We start from the raw sequence: 17,578 nt of genomic DNA on the forward strand, positions 1-17,578 counted from the left end.
GTGATATATTAGTGCTTTCTGCTGTCTCTGTGGGGCGTCACTAAAGTTTCCCATCTATAAACTCCTCTCTGAAGATCCAACAACTGTGACAGGGATGCAGGGAACACTCACAAATATCAAACACAGACTCTTACCACAATAATCAGACAACAAAAAATCTCCATTACTTATTAAAGAAATACTTATTATCTTGCTCTCAAGCTAAAATAATAACCGGGATGCCAAATATGATTTAAAAATATATATATATCTGTTTGTTGTTCTCATTAGCAGTGCTTGTTAAATAACCACCTAGCAACTATCTCTAGCAACAAAACAACATTCTGGCAACCATTCACATCACAATAGCAACTTAGATCTTTAGTTTGGTTAAGGACCACTCACACTTAGGAAATGTAAAAAAAATATACACACACACACACACACACACACACACACACACACACACATATATATATATAATAAATATATATATAAATAGCTGAAGGCAGCGCTTATCAAGGTTCAAGTGTTCAAGGCATTTAAGTAAACATGAAAAAAGACATTACATATTATTTAGCAAGCCTTTAACCACCTAAATCACTGATTAAAAAAAAAAAGCATTTATGGCAAGTCCAAGTAATTTAACATACAAATATGATGATTTTATGACTGCCATAGTGCTACCTATGGTCCAATCTCCATAAAGTGTGCATGCTTGTTTAGAATCACCTGTCGGATGTGCTCACCTAGTTTCTTGAAATTTTGAGATTTTGGACATGCACCTTTTCTAAACCATCCCATTATAGCTACCCAAAGGTTAAAGTTCAAATATTGTTTTGATATTTATTGACAAGGCTGCGTTCCATTTCACTTTTTTATGCCCTACACTTGCTAACATCCCTCCATCTCGTTTACTCGGATGTACGGAAGTGATTACAATGCATGATACATTGCAGACTCTCTCCCTCAGTTTCCCTCGATGGGTTGAGATCATGTCCATGTAAACTTCCCTCATCCACTCAACGAAGTGGAACGGCCTTCAAAATGGCAGGGGATTCCCCCGAGAGTAAGTGCTTAGTGGCTGTTCTTTCAACAGCCACTAAGCACTTAAATTCTTTCAAATTTATCACAGATCTTTTGGGCCATGAGTCAAACAGGCCCACTGAGTTTCATTCTGATCGACCTCTGTTAACCTTATCTAATAGGTGCTCAAACTTCAGCCGGCCATGTTTTTTTTAGATCATATGCAAATACCCTTAAAGACATGTGCGGCACTTTGCACAGAAAGACACTGGATACCAATTGTCATGTTGATTAGACAATTGATTGTGTTGTTAAAGCCATTTTCATGTTTTGTTCATATCTTATAGCACCACCAAGTGCACCTTTCTAACTTTTTGGCGTCCCTTTGCAAACTTTAGTTCACAAAAGTAGTTTTTTTTAAAATGTAACCATTGACGATGACGAATCTGAGGCATGCTTTTCGTTATGTCATAACACATTTTGCTTCTTTAGCTTAATTTATACAAAAAAATAGTAATCATACATGTTCAGTAAACATACTATCAAAAATGTGAGTGTTCAGTTTCCTCTCTGATACTGACTCAACTACAGCAGTCTGCAGCTGTATATTTGTTTATTTCTTAGTATATCACTGGAATCCTATGCTGACTATCTCACACTCTTTGACCTCGGGACTGTGAATGTGTGTTTGTCTGTGGGAAAATGAAAACAATGTCCATTAACAGGGAAATGCATACAAGAAAATCTCCAGAGGGAACAAAATCCCATGTTCCATCCCATGTACCACACATAAGATGGTCAGGCAATCTCTCAAAGAACTGAGACTCAGATCAGAACACACTGATCTCCAACCTAATGAAAATCTACAACTTTACTATTTGTAAGTAGGCTATATGGCAAACAATAGACCTTAGTCAGAACAGTGCCATATTTATTGTATTATTATTTTTTTTAAGGAATGAAAACTAATCTGTTCAATGGACTGTGCTGTTGTATAACAACATAGGGTTTGTTCAGATCTTTCTGGAAATATCTTTCAGTGCACAAAAACTCTTGAAAAATGATTTGGTGAAAATTATGTGATCATTGACATTCATACGGTGTTATCCCATTGTTAAGACTGTAAGTCTGTGCCTCACATCCCCATTTTTAATTCACATTAAATTCAATATGATGTCTAACCTGACCAGCACCTCCTCATTATCATGGTTACATCAATGTAAATGTATGGTAACTACAACAAACTATGGTATTTTTAGTAAATATAGTTAAAAATTGCTCCTGAAAAACATATATCAAGAATAACAAATATTTTTGGTGTTTTAGTGGCATTTTATTATAACGTGAGTGATATGCATGCAAAAATGCAATGCAAAAATATTCTGAAAATCTTCTAAAAAAAAAAAAAAAAAAAATTCCACTCTATTCTTTTCTCAAAATCTGCGAAACATCTGCAAGGTCTAAGATTACCATGTACTCCTTCCAAAACACTTCCAGACAATTGAAGACCACACTTCTGAAACCCCACAAGTCTGTTCTCATCTCCATCAACGATTTGAGCTTGGATTCATTTTTCAGAGACACTCAAGCTCCTTTTTTTCCATCTTAGATTGACTTTTGTCAAACAACCTATGAAGAAAACCAATTATGAGTGAGGTGTGCTGCAAACAGCTTTAAATTAAAGCATCTGCTAAATGATAACTAACTGTACATTCACAGATCAATTAAATTCTCTAACCAGAACATCATGCTTCTGCTAACAAGTACAATCTCCTGACTGTTCTCTGCAGAACCTGCAGTGTGACTGTGAAAGTTTTTTCTACATTAACATGCAGATCCAGTCATTCACTGCAGTGAAACCTCAGCCAATGACTCACACACTTTATTAATCGCTCCTGATCAATCTTAGAGAACAAATAAACGTTTTAAAGCACCCATTTGGAATGAGTAAACAATGGATGGTTTATTTAGCGGAAAGACCACTGGCTTTCATTACAATGGACAGAAAAGTTAATGTATGCCTGCCAACATTGATCACGAAAAACAGAAAGATCCCAGTATTATGTTGAGAAATGTATGTCAATGCTTGGCTAGTGTTCCCTGGCACACGGATGAAGAAAACATCCTGTGCAATTTTCTGTAACAGACAACTCAATCAGATATAATGGATTACTTGACAAAAAGACTTTCCCTGCAAGGACTTGGAGATGCAGGCGATTGGTGATTTCAATCCGATCTGAAATTGAACCGACCTGTGTTTCTAACACAAGAAACTGATGAAGCCAATCACATACAGTATGTTTTGAGTATCCTGTGACAAATCGATGCGATTGGCACATATTATATTTTTATTATAAGCTCTTTTGGAACTAAAGGTAATTTTAATGTGGATGTGAAACTACATGATGCACATTCATTCATATATTTGCCAACTTTCTGAGATAAACAACTCTTGGATATTCAAGCTGTTTTGCTGGTTGTGCTGTTATTCAGTTGTCTACACTGTAAAAATTACTTAGATGTTAAATAAGACAAAGATCATTGGAGTGTTTTACAAGAAAATGTTATATTTAACTCAATGTTACTTGCCATTTCTTTGTAATTTATTGTGAAATTCACTAGCAGTTTCTAAGTGAAAATTGCTTCTATTTTTCATATCTCAACTTTAAATATCTTGCTCATCAAGATTTTCTTAAAAACACTGCAATGACAAAGTTTATGCTAGTGTATCCTATGCAACATACAAAACATATTATTTGTGGTCTGATACATTTTGGAAATGGAAAAAGACCTTAAATGCTGTAATTTAAGATCTCTCTCTTATACTTGTTAGCTGAATTTAGCATCTGCTCACTCTTAACACTCTTTGCTTGCTTAGCACGTTTACTCTGCACATGGGAATGTGACAGAGCTGAGCACACAGAGTCTGCCTTAATGTTTGACATGGCTTTGTTTGGCTCTTATATTCCTGGGAACCCCTTTCTCCAGCACAAAAAAAAAAAAAAAAAAAAAAAAAAAAATATATATATATATATATATATATATATATATATATATATATATATATATATATAAAAGAAAGAGACACCTAGGAAACGATTTTAGGCATTAATAAAACAAGCTGGATGGTTGAAAAATTAACATTTAATTAGGTTCTAAAAACTATCAATCAAGATCAAATCTAGTTTAAATAGCACCCAATTTTATCAAATATTTATGTTAAGTTAATCATTTTAGCATCGCTATTGAACACTGAAAGAGTATTAGGGGTTTACCAGGGGTATACGAAATTTCCATATACATTTATATATATATATATATATATATATATATATATATATATATATATATATATATATATATATATTTTTTTTTTTTTTTTTTTGTAACAATGTAAAAGTCAATTAAATGCACCTTTGTGAATAAAAGTATTAATTTTTTTTTAAATGTTCTTTTTAACTTTCATCAAAGTATCCAAAAAATATATCAGTTTTCAGATTTTTTTTTTTTTCAACATTAATTATAATAAGAAATGTTTCTTGAGCAGCAAATCAGCATTTCAGAATGATTTCTGCTGGATCATGTGACACTGAAAACTGGAGTAAAGACTATTTAGAAATTATATTTTAAAATATATTGTAATATTGTAAAATAATATTTCTCAAGAATAACATTTTATTGTATTTAGTCAAACAAATGCAGCCTTGATGAGCACATACTGTTCTTTTAAAAACATTTTTAAAAATCTTAACGACCCCAAGCTTTTGAATGATAGTGTGTAAAGGAACCAGAATATTATTGAAACTTGAAAATGGGCAAAGAAACCACCTAGAAAGCTCCTAGCATCACCCTAGGCCCCGAGACCCACTTGTTTTAGCACACCTGAACCAGATCCATCAACTAGCAATCTGATCCCTGGTGAACAGAGCTTCAACTAAATAACAGCCACTGTTTTGCTAAACCAGAACTACAGAGAAACCCACAAAACATTGATTATTAAAGGAGCATTAAGATGGAAAAGTTGCATTAATCTGCCATTTTCAGTCGCCCCAAAGGGCAGTAAATCCCTTGAGTGGTCATGCATTCTTTATATCGGCTCTTTGTGTTTCTGTGAGTAAGTGAATTAAAGCAGGCACAGTGCAGGCTTTACCTCAGCCATCTGTCTGTCTGTCTGCACTTCAGTCTGACAGCTGCTGCTCACTTCTGTCTATGGCTCCTGACAGCTAATGCAGTCTGCTAATGCTGGTGGCCACTTTCAGCCCAACTGACCGTGAAACACAATGCTCCTGTACCAGACCAGAGAGCATTGGAGATATTGATGTTTGAAAAGACAAACAGACAGTAGAGTGGAGAGGGAATTATGTATTTTGTGCATGTCAGGCTGCATGCCAAGATTGTAGCACAGAAAATAGTAGGAATGAAATGCATATGGATTAAGCAACTCCAGAATTCATTGTAAATGAGCTTAGTGGACAAAAAACTTCAGGATTCCTCAGCAGGCACATATCAGTGTGTTGTTCTGAAGAGAACCTGCCGGGTGTGAGAGACATCTTTCTGCCAGTGTGCATGTACACAGTTAGGTAAAGGTCAGGTTTTGACTGTCACTGCTGTTTGACTGACACACGAGGCATATGAATTAGGTGAGGCTGATGTGCTAAGAGCTTTCTGTTTCCTTTCATCTTGTAATGTTTTAGAAGAATTTGCAAAAGTAGAAATGGTTCCACTTCCTATTTCTGTTCTCAGCTTAGCCAACTACATTGTTTCATTTCAGTAATTTCAAAAGATCTAAAGGTGAATGGCAACAGAAAGCCCTTATGAGATCATACTCAATTAATTCATTTGGAATTGTCATAAGGACTGGCTTTCTGTTTCCTTTCAAGTTTAGATGTTTCAGAAGAATTAGCAAAAGTAGAAATGGTCCCATTTCCTAGTTCTATTTTTGACTTCTCAGCTTTAGTGTGTCAGAAATTCAAAAGTTTGAGGTCAGTAAGTTTTGTTTACTTTTTTTATTGTTTATTTTTTTAACAAGAAAGCATTCAATTGATCAAAAAGTGACATTAAAGACATTAATAATGATATGATTACAAACGATTTGTTGGGGGGGGGGGAGAGAAAATGCTCTGTATGATTTCTGAAGCATCATGTGACTGGAAGAATGTATTTTTCAGATAAATGCATACGTTCCAGTACAATGAAAATAGAAGAGGAATACAGCCATCAAGCTCCAAAACAGACAATGAAGTACCATTAAAGCTGTCAATATGAGTAATTCACTGAAATGTTTAATGGACTATATTTTTCATTGCCTAAGTATTGATATACAATATTTTATAGCCCCTTTATGGCACATAAATTGGATATTGGTACTTGACTGGCACAATCCCCCTCCACTTTCATTGTACAGTTAATTAATTGTGTAAAACTCAGAAGTGAAGAAGTTTTCATATTGACATTAGGTTAAGTTTAATATGACAGAAATGTGTGGTTGAAGTACACTAACAAATGAAAAAGGTCATACTGCATATCTGCCTCACTGTCACAAGTCAGATTCGAACTAAAAAAAGGCCACATGTAAGGTTCTCAAGTTATTAAAACACTCCTCTTGCGGAATCTTGCTTACATCTATGCAAAACCATGCAAGTATGCATATGACTGTCTGACTCAGCTGGGGAAATTTTAGCAGAAGTGGCTGGTAAGTCAACGGGCATTGGCCTCGAAACACCTCACTGGCTTTTTTCCTATGAATAAGGGAAACAGAGTTGCTAAAAGCAGAAAGTCTGGAAGCCAACTGTTAATTTAAGGATCATTAGGATGATGGTAAGACTGTAGCCACCTTCAGATTGGGATGGCTTTGGCTGAGTCCTTTCTCTAATTTGGCAGAATGACTGACTCCACTTCAATGGAGCGCCTGACTACCTCTTTGTTTGGACTGTTTAGACAAGTTAGACCGTATTCTTAATCTCCATACCTTCACAACTAGATGAGAAACTTTTGCCAAACCTAGAACTTTGCAGGCCATAATTCAAGACAGTTGTTTTCCATAGTGCCTCCATGAAGAAATGATGGCACAGCATATGCGCTTGACAACAGCACTGTTCCTCAACATTGCATAATTAAATTGAATAACACAAACATGTATTTTTATATTTTTTATTGTTAGCAAATAAGACTGGGCAACCAGAAGAATACGATTTCATTATGAATTTCTTCCAGGTTGAAATGGTACATGCCATGAAAGTCACATTTATTTATTACTGCATTCCTCTGAATGTTAGGAGGAATGTTAGTAGAATGTTAGGAGGAACAAAACTGACAAAAGAACTGAAAACTGGGAACTCCAAACTTTGGATGTCCGCCACAAACAAAGCTAAAACCTTGAATGCGCTACTCTTGAATGGAAAAGGAGTACTACTGAGCTATTTTAACACTTTTCCTTCTTCATACTGTCAAATCAATAGATGCAGAAATCTGAAACTAGCCTTGGTTCTTTTAAAATGGCGAATGTGCGACTGACTACAACAATCTTCAACATCACTCCTTTATCAATTGATGAACTACTGTTGCCAGAATTGCTTGCAAATCTACACAAATATATATTTTAATAAATATGTTTAGTGAATATGACAAGCAAAAAAATACAATCCAAAACAAAGGTTCCAAAAGGGTGTTTTCACATTTTGGGATGTTCAATTGGATTAGGCTGATGGATGATGGCATTGTCTATTGCTGATGATGGCTTACAGACATCACTATTTTCAGCCGATTAACTGTAGACATTGTCCGATGCCAATCTGGTAGACATCACCAAAGCTTATTCTCCAAAGAACCTTTCAGTGAACAGTTCTTAAAAGAGCCATTTTTTTTTCTAAGTGTGAAGAATATTTTGAATAACCTAAAGAACTGTTATCCACTGTAAAGAACCTTTTGTTAAAGATTCTTGATAGAACCACAGATGCCAATAAAGAACCTTATTTTTAAGATTGAATAGCTACAAAAGTGATGCAACTGTTTTGGTCTGGTTGCCTCCAAACACCACTGCAGTCAGCGAGCTGCACACAATGCTTGAACGAGACAGACACAGACATGCCCACATCACAAACACAATCACAGCAGTGGGTCACGAAGAGTTTGATGGGGGAAAATGAAAGGATATCAGTCCTCTAAATAGCCACAGTGATGTCACTCTCTCCATACTGGTAAATAACGTCCCTCCATTTACGTTAAAGCACTATGATGTGTGGTAATGAGGTTAGGAGACTGGACAAGGGTTAGGACCTCCAGAATGTTTTGAATATGTTACCCTTTAAAAAGGCATATCACAAGCGAGACACCATTAAAATCTCAACTGTTTCTCATAGCTAACACAAATAAAAATTTAAAAACACACTGAAATTCAGCATAACCCATTCTGTTTGTGAGTTATCGCAGAACAGTGCGTTCCCATCTTTTCCAGATAGCATCATTTTCTAACAGCGTCAGTGAGCTAGCTGACAGATTGTTGCTCATTCCTGCCTTTTCCTTTCATTAGTTTCTATCTGCATCTCCATCTACCTCTCCCCCTCTGCCGCTCTCCTCCCCACCTCCTTTAACTCAATATAAACCTCAAATTGACTCCAGAAACGGCTGAGTTAATTCAGTGTGAGCAGAGTTTATTAGTTAACTAAATGCTTCTCTGCCCACAGAGAAGAAATATAACAAATTAGAGCTATTTATAATCTCAATGGTTGTAGATAGGAATGGGAATAAAAGAAAAGCAAATGGCTTAAATGCCCTGGTTTTTAAATGCCTCCTGAGGAAAAAGGCCCCAGTAATCTCATTTGTGTCTCCTTCAGAGTTTCATTGGAGATCTCAATCTCAAACTGCGCTCAGGTTTGCCAAAGTCAGCAATCAAAAGAAGAGATTTCAGCACGAACTATGCTCTTATTTTATGTCAAAAAACATGTTTTTATTTCTCCTTAAGAATATGAGGAGAAACATCTGAGACAAAGTACTTCAAACGGAGAACTCCAACCTCTTTGTGTCCACCACAACAAAGCTAAAATAAAAAATGCTGTACTTTTGAATGGAAAAGGAGAACATCTGAGCTATTTTTAACACTTCTTCTTCTTCAAATTGACAAATCAAGTAGAAAACAGCTGTAGAAATATGAAACGTGCTTTGTCGAACAGTGAGGTCTATGGAACTTATCAGAAAGGCTTGTTTAAATATACTGTACATAGGCAGTTGTGATAAAATAACACACATTCCATCTCGACAAATTATAAATATATATATATATATATATATATATATATATATATATATATATATATATATATATATATATATATATTACTTATTGAATTATTATTAAAATGTATAATTTGTACATGTTAATAATCATTTAATACGTATCTTTCAATAAGATCATTCAATAAGTATATTTTTTAAATAATAAAATATTATAAAAAAAATTAAAATTTAGACTTTTAGAGCAATATGCTGCTTTAAACCCAGATAGATAGAAAAATAAAAAAGAGGCAAATAAAATCATACACACAGACACTGATTATGGTTAATTATGTGTTTCTGTGGCTATGACACACACATAGACAAAATCTCTGGCGCTGGATGACCTTTACATTACTGTCTAGGAAAAAGGCAAAGCACGCGCGCGTCTCACAACAGCAGAATAACCACATACACGCAGCCAACTTGTCATTAGCAAAATCCAAATGACTGTAAACAGACTATTGTTACCTTAAAAACTGCTATCCAGAGAACATCCACAGAAAAAAAAAATCCAATAAAACCCAAAACACATCCAGAGCGTGACTCAGACCGGTACAGCATTCACTGTGATCCAAGAATCAATCCCGAGCGTGACTCTGTCCAATACAAGTGCATTACTGAGTCAAACAGCCCGGTAAAAAGTCTATAGCTGCAACCGTAAAATCGAAAAGCTCCATGGGGCAGCAGTGAACCGACAGCAGTAGAGCTGTCATAAACTTTTCCCCTCACTGCTCACACCATCTGCATTGGGGTCTCTGGGGGGAAAACGACAGCCTCCGTTTGCTCTCAGGACGGCCACGGGGGGCGTACACACATTTGAGACAGTCCTCACACCCTACAAGAGCCCTACAGATACACACACGGACAAAGACTGCGACCTCAGAGGGAGAGGGAGCGCGAGAGAGATCGCGTGAGCGTGTTTGAGGAAGTGTTTCGAGAGGAGTCACTCACGAACAAACTCCATAATCGGTTCAGAATCACACACTCGCAGTTACAGTCCTCACTGCCCCGTCTGACAGCTAAAACGCTCAATGGTAGTGTCTTTCTTGGATTTTAAGTTCTCTGTTGTATTCGAAGTGTTTTCATAGGCTTTTGGTCTAGAAATGTCTGCACCTGCATTACAGAGTCGTTCACATGCAGCTCACGCAGGTGTTAAACTTTGCCTAATGGACTTTCTTCATCGCTGGCAAATGATGGATGGATTTGCGATTTTATCCACTTAAGCCAGCAAACTGTTTTTCCTCTGTGTGATATAAAAATGTGATATAAAATCTGAGGCGCGTAAGTTATCTGTTCTAAATCGACGTTTGACCAAAACAACAACAACAAAAATCATAAAGCAAAAATAAAAATAAAAATAATAATAATAATAATAATAATAATATATATATATATATATATATATATATATATATATATATATATATATATATATATATATATATATATATATATATTGTATGAATGATTTAAAACTATATGTATGTACTTGCTTATATACTTACTATATCAATGCTAATGTTTATGTCTGGAATCTAATGAGAACCACCATAATAATGGCAATTAAAACTAACAAACTAACTAAAATTGGAATCTTAAGTATGATTTAGCATCATGAAAATAATATCAGTGTGCAGGAAAAAAATTATTGAGGTTAAAATTTAACCTGGGCATTTATCTATTTATTCAGTTCGCCCAGTTCACAAACAGTTCTTTAATAAAAAAGTATTTGGGCTCTGTCAGATTTTATTTTGACTGAATCTGATCAAAGCTGACTCTAAATTGCTTTGGTTGAGTTAAAGTATAGAAATGTTCCAGAAAAGTCCCTACAGTCTATGACTAAACGCAGCTTCTTTAGTATTCCAGCTGAATCAGGGCTTGATCTGTCTGTCATGTAGTGGCACTTCAAACAGACGTCTAACTTCAGACACCCAACTGCATTCCTGAGCATCGCTTTTCATGACATCCTTATCAAACCATCAAACATATTGTGGCAACAGGGTCCACAATGATTAAACGTGTCTTCGGGATAAGAATGTAGCTATGCAAAATTAAGTGCTGCTGTAATCCAAGACGGGAAAACAATGTCAGTGTTGAAAATAACGTAAAAGCGAGGTTAAATCAAGTGCCATGTAAGAAAGAAGATTATCTTTAAATTAAACCCAGTGGCCAAATATTGTGTGGACAGAAAGTGTGTATGTAAGATTGGAGAGAACATGAGAGAGGTCAACTGGAAACTGAATGTTGGTTGATGCTCTTGTCTGATTCTTTTGATCAATTTTCTGTACATTACAAGCACATAAAAGTGGACATGCTTCAATTCTAGAAACTTAAAATGCTTCTGTTTATCAGGACAGGATGCTTTTCTTTAGCTTGAGCTGGCTGTTTAAACTGTAGTGTTTTCTCATTACTTTCAACAAAATTGCTTTGACAAAATTACAGTTTCAAGTGGATGGAGTCAGGCAGGAGGAGAGAGACGTGTGTGAAGGAGAGTGAGGGTTTGAGGACTGTTGCAGACATTATTACTGCTGGTGTGAGTTGTTGAGTTTCTGCAGCTTTGAGACTGATGGCTGCCTTTGTACAACTGTAATAGTCACTCAGCCCATCGTCTTTACACAGGACTTGCATACTGAATGTACCATAAACATGAATATGCATTGAAAAAATTCAATATGAAGTAGGGCAGACTTTTGAATATGCTTTATCTTAAGTCTTTGTATAGAAACGGTCTGAATTTGGATCCAAAGGAATCTGAATCTGGACCTCAGTCTTGATCTGAGTTTGAAACTGAATATAGTTTTGGGTGTGGAGCGGAATCTAGATTAAAATGGGAATTTGAAAGTGAATCTGGATCTGAACATAGTTTTGGATTGGGTTTTTGACTGATCTAGGTGTAGGTTTAGAAGTGTATTTAAATCTGAATTTGTGTCTGAACATAGATTTGGATCTTTGTGGGGGTCTGGATCTGGGTCTAGATTTGAATTAGAATTTGGATCTGAATAAAATCTGACTCTAGGCAGGCCTTTGAATTTAGTTTTGGATCTGGGAGTAGATTTAAATATAGGTTGGAATCTGGATCTGAACATAGTTTTGCACCTGGGTCTGGGTGTATATTTAAATGTGGATTTGAATTTGGTTTGGGGTCTGTAACTGGATCTAGATCTAATGTGGATATGTGCTTGAATCTGGATCTGAATGAAATCTGATTGATGTCAGGCTTTGACATCAATTGATGTCATTGATGTCAAATATAGTTTTGGACCTGGACCTGGGTGTAGATTTAGATACGGTATGGATTTTAATCTGGTTTTGGATATGTAATGATGCAAGAAATAATAATAATAATAGGAAATAATAAAGTTCCTATTATTTTTCTTTTTATTATTAGTGTTGTTTACATACGACTATAAATTGCTGTGCTACTTTAAAAGTAAAACAGCATATTAAAAATTTAAGCATCTAGAAAACCTTGTTTATTACATCAGTATAAATACCCTTTATGAATACTCTACCTCATAAACATTTAGTTGCAATTATAACTCTGACCTGCTTTTATGGCCCATTGGGAATCTAACTACATCAGCTCTAACCTATTAAAAACTAACTTTAACTTATTTTGGAGCTGTTTATTCTGGGCTGATGCCTCAAATGGTAATGCGGTGTGATACTGTAAAAACTCACTGGTTGAGTCAGTTTATGTTACAATGACCTTAATGTATGATAAAAAGTACAAATATCCATATTATGATTGCAGCAATTAAATGTATTAACCTTTTTCTGTATCCAGATGGAGATCTGGCCTGTTTCATTGGCGCTGTGTGCCGTCCGCTCATGAGGTTCCAGATCTCTGTGTCATAATTAATCACTGTGGTTACATTGGGCAGCCATGCTAGATGGAGTGCAGAAGTCACCCACTGTGCAACAGCTGTTGATAGTCTATTTCCCACAATGCACAAGGAGAGACAGAGGTCACAGGCTTACTGGGATCATCAAACTGTTGCCGTGGTGACCGACCATTGGAAAGTCTGACTCATGATGGAAGGTTTGCATTTTTGAACTTTCAAAGCACAAAGATTCATTATTTATTGAACACCATTTGTACTCATTAGACTATTGGATATATTAAGAGCAACTCAATTTTGACATCGAGTCTCTGGGGTGCCCTCTAGTGTAATGAAAAATCTGACTCCATAAATAAAAATTGTTAAAAAAGCAAAACATGTACTCATACTTAGGTCATCCAAGATGTAGATGGTTTCTTCAAGGGAAAAGATTTTGAGAAATGTAGCATAAAATTTGCTGACCAAGCGAATCCTCTTCAGTGAATGGGTGGTGTCAGAATGAGTCCATGGAAGCAAATATATACAGTGTAATAAAATAAACAATTAAATGTGTATTTTGGACATTTTCTTTCCACTAGTTACTATGATATGGAAGAAAAATAACCCTAAAATGAGCCTTTTGACTACAAATAAGTGAGCTAAAGAACTTGGATTTTCTTTGAATTCATCTATCAATTAATAAGTTTGTTCCCCCTGTGGTGCACTCATAAAGATATCCCATGGGTCTCTTCTACTCACTGGGCTGTATATATATGTATATATATATATATATATATATATATATATATATATATATATATATATATATATATATATATATATATATATATATATATATATATATATATATATATATATATATGCATAAATAAGCCTTCAGAGAGAGCACTTCACCAGGCTCATTTGAGGTGGGTGATGTGTCCAGAACAGTTAGTAAGGTTCGATCTCCTCCCTGTGTTTGTGGACGGATAGGGGAAGGCAGGCAAATGCAGGTCATGTTTGTTCAGGGCATGTGTCTTTGTAATTGGGCGTTAAAATAATAGATGCTTTCAGGCATAAAAGACCAACAGCTGGGCTGACTTAAAATATATTATGGCAGTATTTAACAGTATTCCAGATATCAGCTAATAAATACATAGCCATAATTAGTTAAAATATTGATAAAATTAGTACAATTTTGTTTTATTGCAAAACTTATGTTTAAACAAACATTTGTGTGCGTACTGAAATCCCTCTTTTTTATTGTGTTGAATTTCTTTGAATTAATTAAATCTCTCCTTCTTTTATTCCAATCCAATTTGTCATTTAACATTCTACATTTAATAACTTATAAAGGTATTTATTAAATTCTGAAATGTACATAGACATTTAGACAGATCATTTTACAGAGGAAAACTCCTGATCAGAGGCTATGATGTCCAAGTCTGAGTGTATGATTTTTCCCTGTATCTTTGAAAAGTTTTTCCTTCTCAAAAATGAGACCTTGTTGACGTAGACCCATAAGCATCTGTTCCACCAGCTGTAAACATCACAAATCGTGTTGCTATTCCCAAGTGCAAATTTCTTGCAGCATGTACGTGTCTGTCTGAAGATTTGTCCTCCATTTCTCACAGACTCTGAGCCCCAGGGCACTAACCTTACTGTCAATGCGATGGGACGGTCACTGATGCGCAGAGAGTTGATGTCATGTCAGGTCAGGGGTCACAGCAGATTCTTATAAATTGTTCTGGGCAACGCTAGGAAACAGACTGCTGAGAACGGAACTCCTGAGAGATGTTTGTCCCTGTGAGATGAACCTCCATGTTTACCCAAGCTGGGAGTAGAGAGGAATCTGCTTGTGTGGTGATAGTTTCAGTGTTGACACATTCCACAGTTCTTAAGCTCTCTAATGCCCTAACACATAGAGTAGATGATAGACTCCATCTCTGCTAAGGGTTTTTAATGGTAAAGTTTTATAAACTAAAAAATAAATGTGTTCTTATTCATTTAACATCAAGTGAGGTTGCTTTTTAAGGTTAAAAAAAGAGGTCCCAATACAGAACCTTGAGTGTCACCAGTGTTTCACACCCTAGAACAAAATCAAAGGATAATTAGATGAACTTATATGAATATGAATCTTGTTCTGATTTAAGACCATATGTGACTGCCAGACTAATTCATTATAGGATGTGTTCATGCAACAATAGGTATAATTGAATCAAAATTACGAGATTAGTCAAGAATAAGTAAAAATTACCAATATTGTTCCACTAAAATGTCAATTCATTAAACATATTTTCTGTAAAATGGGTTGTTATGAATAGGCTAATTATGGTGAGAAATTAATATTTTATTTCAGACATATTTGTGGTCATTTGTTTTGTGTGGTTATATCCAGTTGTTCATTATTTAGTTATTTTACCATAGTGAATAAGCAGAGGGCTGCTTCAGGACCAATATGAAACGTCTGTGTGACTCTTAACAGTTGAAATCCGTTTCTGAAATTTATTTTCAGACTACAAATGTGAAAATTGAACCTGGGTTGGCATAAAGGGCTCGAACATCAAAGGTTAGAGAGTACATTTCCAATAAATAATTCAACTAATCAGGATTTACAGTGGTTTTGAGGTGTATTAATAAAGGATCTGGTCTGGATTCAGTTTAAAGTGATCCACTGACAGGCCAGGCATGTTGGGACAAGCGTGGGGCTTAAGTGTTAAAGCCAATGGGTTTCCTCACACTGACAGGTGCTGACAGGGGTCATCTCACTCTGTTCTGTTGGTTTTATGACTGCCTTATTTTGAGTTTTTCGAGATTGTGGTGCTGATCAAAAACACTATTAAGTACTGGCAGAAAATGCAAAAAATAAACAAACTAATAAATAAATTCTGGGCATCATAAAAATATTAATTATTAATCATTATAAATAATAAATAAGGCCTACTATTTGTCTGAACTCTTTAGGAAAAAGTTAAAGAGTGGAATGAAATTCATATTTCTCGGACATTAGTTCCCCCCAGTGGCGAGAAGTGAAATGACGCTTTAAAGGATTCACTTTATAGATGCAACTGTCCACATGATGTACAACACTGTTCAAAAGTGTTTTTTTTTAAGAAATTAAAAAATAACACCTCATAGCATAGTTGTGTGAGAGTGAAGATAAAACATATTATTTAAAAAATCGTAGCTTTGTTTGTTATGTCAGCTCAATTCTCACTAGTTTGTGGCAAAATAGTTTTAGATGGCATATAGTGCATGAATCTGATATCACTGTAAACTATTTCCTCAGACATAATGAGCTGTTTGTGTGTTTCATCTTGTTTGTGAAATGATTTTGTTTTCTTTCCAGACAGATAACAGTCACTGGTGAGAACAGAAGCTCACACACTCATCTCCCACTCACTCACACCCAGCGCTAAAACAAGAACAACACTGACATCTATTTATTATTATGAATTATTATAAAAAACAAAGAACTTTAACCTATCAGTCCTAACATTATAGGGAGACGCCAGAGAATTGTGGGTAATGGTATCAATGGCATTCAAGTGTGAAAAGACCACACTGTGACCCTAACACCCTAAAAGTCTCCACAAAGTGCACGACATTATTAGGGTGTTTTCATGACTCTGTAGGCCTGTGGAATTCCAAACATCTAATCAATTTCTCGTCTCCGTATTTATTCCTAAATTTAGACATCCGATTCATTGTTGTTGAAGTAGACTACCCAGACATCGCTTCATTTCTGTAAAGGTCGCGACCCAACACTTGTTGGGGTTACCATTATACACTTCGCCCAGGCTAATAAACAACCTGTTGCCGTCGAAATATCAACTCGGCCCATTGCCGTAAATCAGCCGTATTTACAAGGTGCTTTGTACACCTTTGTTTCTGAAGGGCGGTGTTGACGTGTTCGGGGAGTCAGATAAAGGGTTTTTCTCACCAACTCCTTCCTGTTTTTCCGAACGAGGCCTTTGTTTGGCAGCAGGACTCCTGCTCCTCAGTTCTCAGGGGAATGATGAACCGCTGCATTCGTGCCTGAGAGAAGCACAGAGCAGATCTGTGTTATCAGAGACCTCTTCAACTCGCTCTCTTGTTGTCTGTCTCTCCGTCAGCATGCTTTGGGTCTTGGCCGGGTCATGGTCACACATATTAGGAAGAGAATAATGAAATGTTATTATTATTAAGTGTCAGTGACATCAGTTTATCTTTCTGCTTGCATGTATGTGATGTACAGTATTTTTTTTAATGATCTTGTTTTATGAATCAGACTATATCTATCTATCTATATATCTATCTATCTGTCTATATCTCTGTTCTCATCCATTTAATTTGTCATCATTTCAAACTCTTCAAAGAGATTTAATAGAGTTATTTTGATTGAAACAATATTTATTGATTGATGTAAAATGGAATGTAGCTATATTTTTCCACTTTTATATTTAGCAAGGACATATTAAATTGACCGAAAATTACAGTAA

The 17,578-nt window shown here is 35.5% G+C and overlaps 1 protein-coding gene across 1 annotated transcript in view; it reads right to left on the reverse strand.

The window, feature by feature from the left end:
- The window catches only part of LOC113064390 (rho GTPase-activating protein 24-like), a 90,888-nt gene extending 80,713 nt beyond the window's left edge, over positions 1–10,175 (reverse strand). Inside the window, exon 1 of the mRNA XM_026235183.1 lies at positions 9,745–10,175. The gene's annotated coding sequence lies outside the window, so the exon portion shown is untranslated. The remainder of the gene's footprint in view (positions 1–9,744) is intronic.
- Positions 10,176–17,578: the final 7,403 nt, after the last annotated feature.

The sequence above is a fragment of the Carassius auratus genome, chromosome 46 (genome assembly GCF_003368295.1).
Source record: "Carassius auratus strain Wakin chromosome 46, ASM336829v1, whole genome shotgun sequence".
NCBI lineage: Eukaryota > Metazoa > Chordata > Actinopteri > Cypriniformes > Cyprinidae > Carassius > Carassius auratus.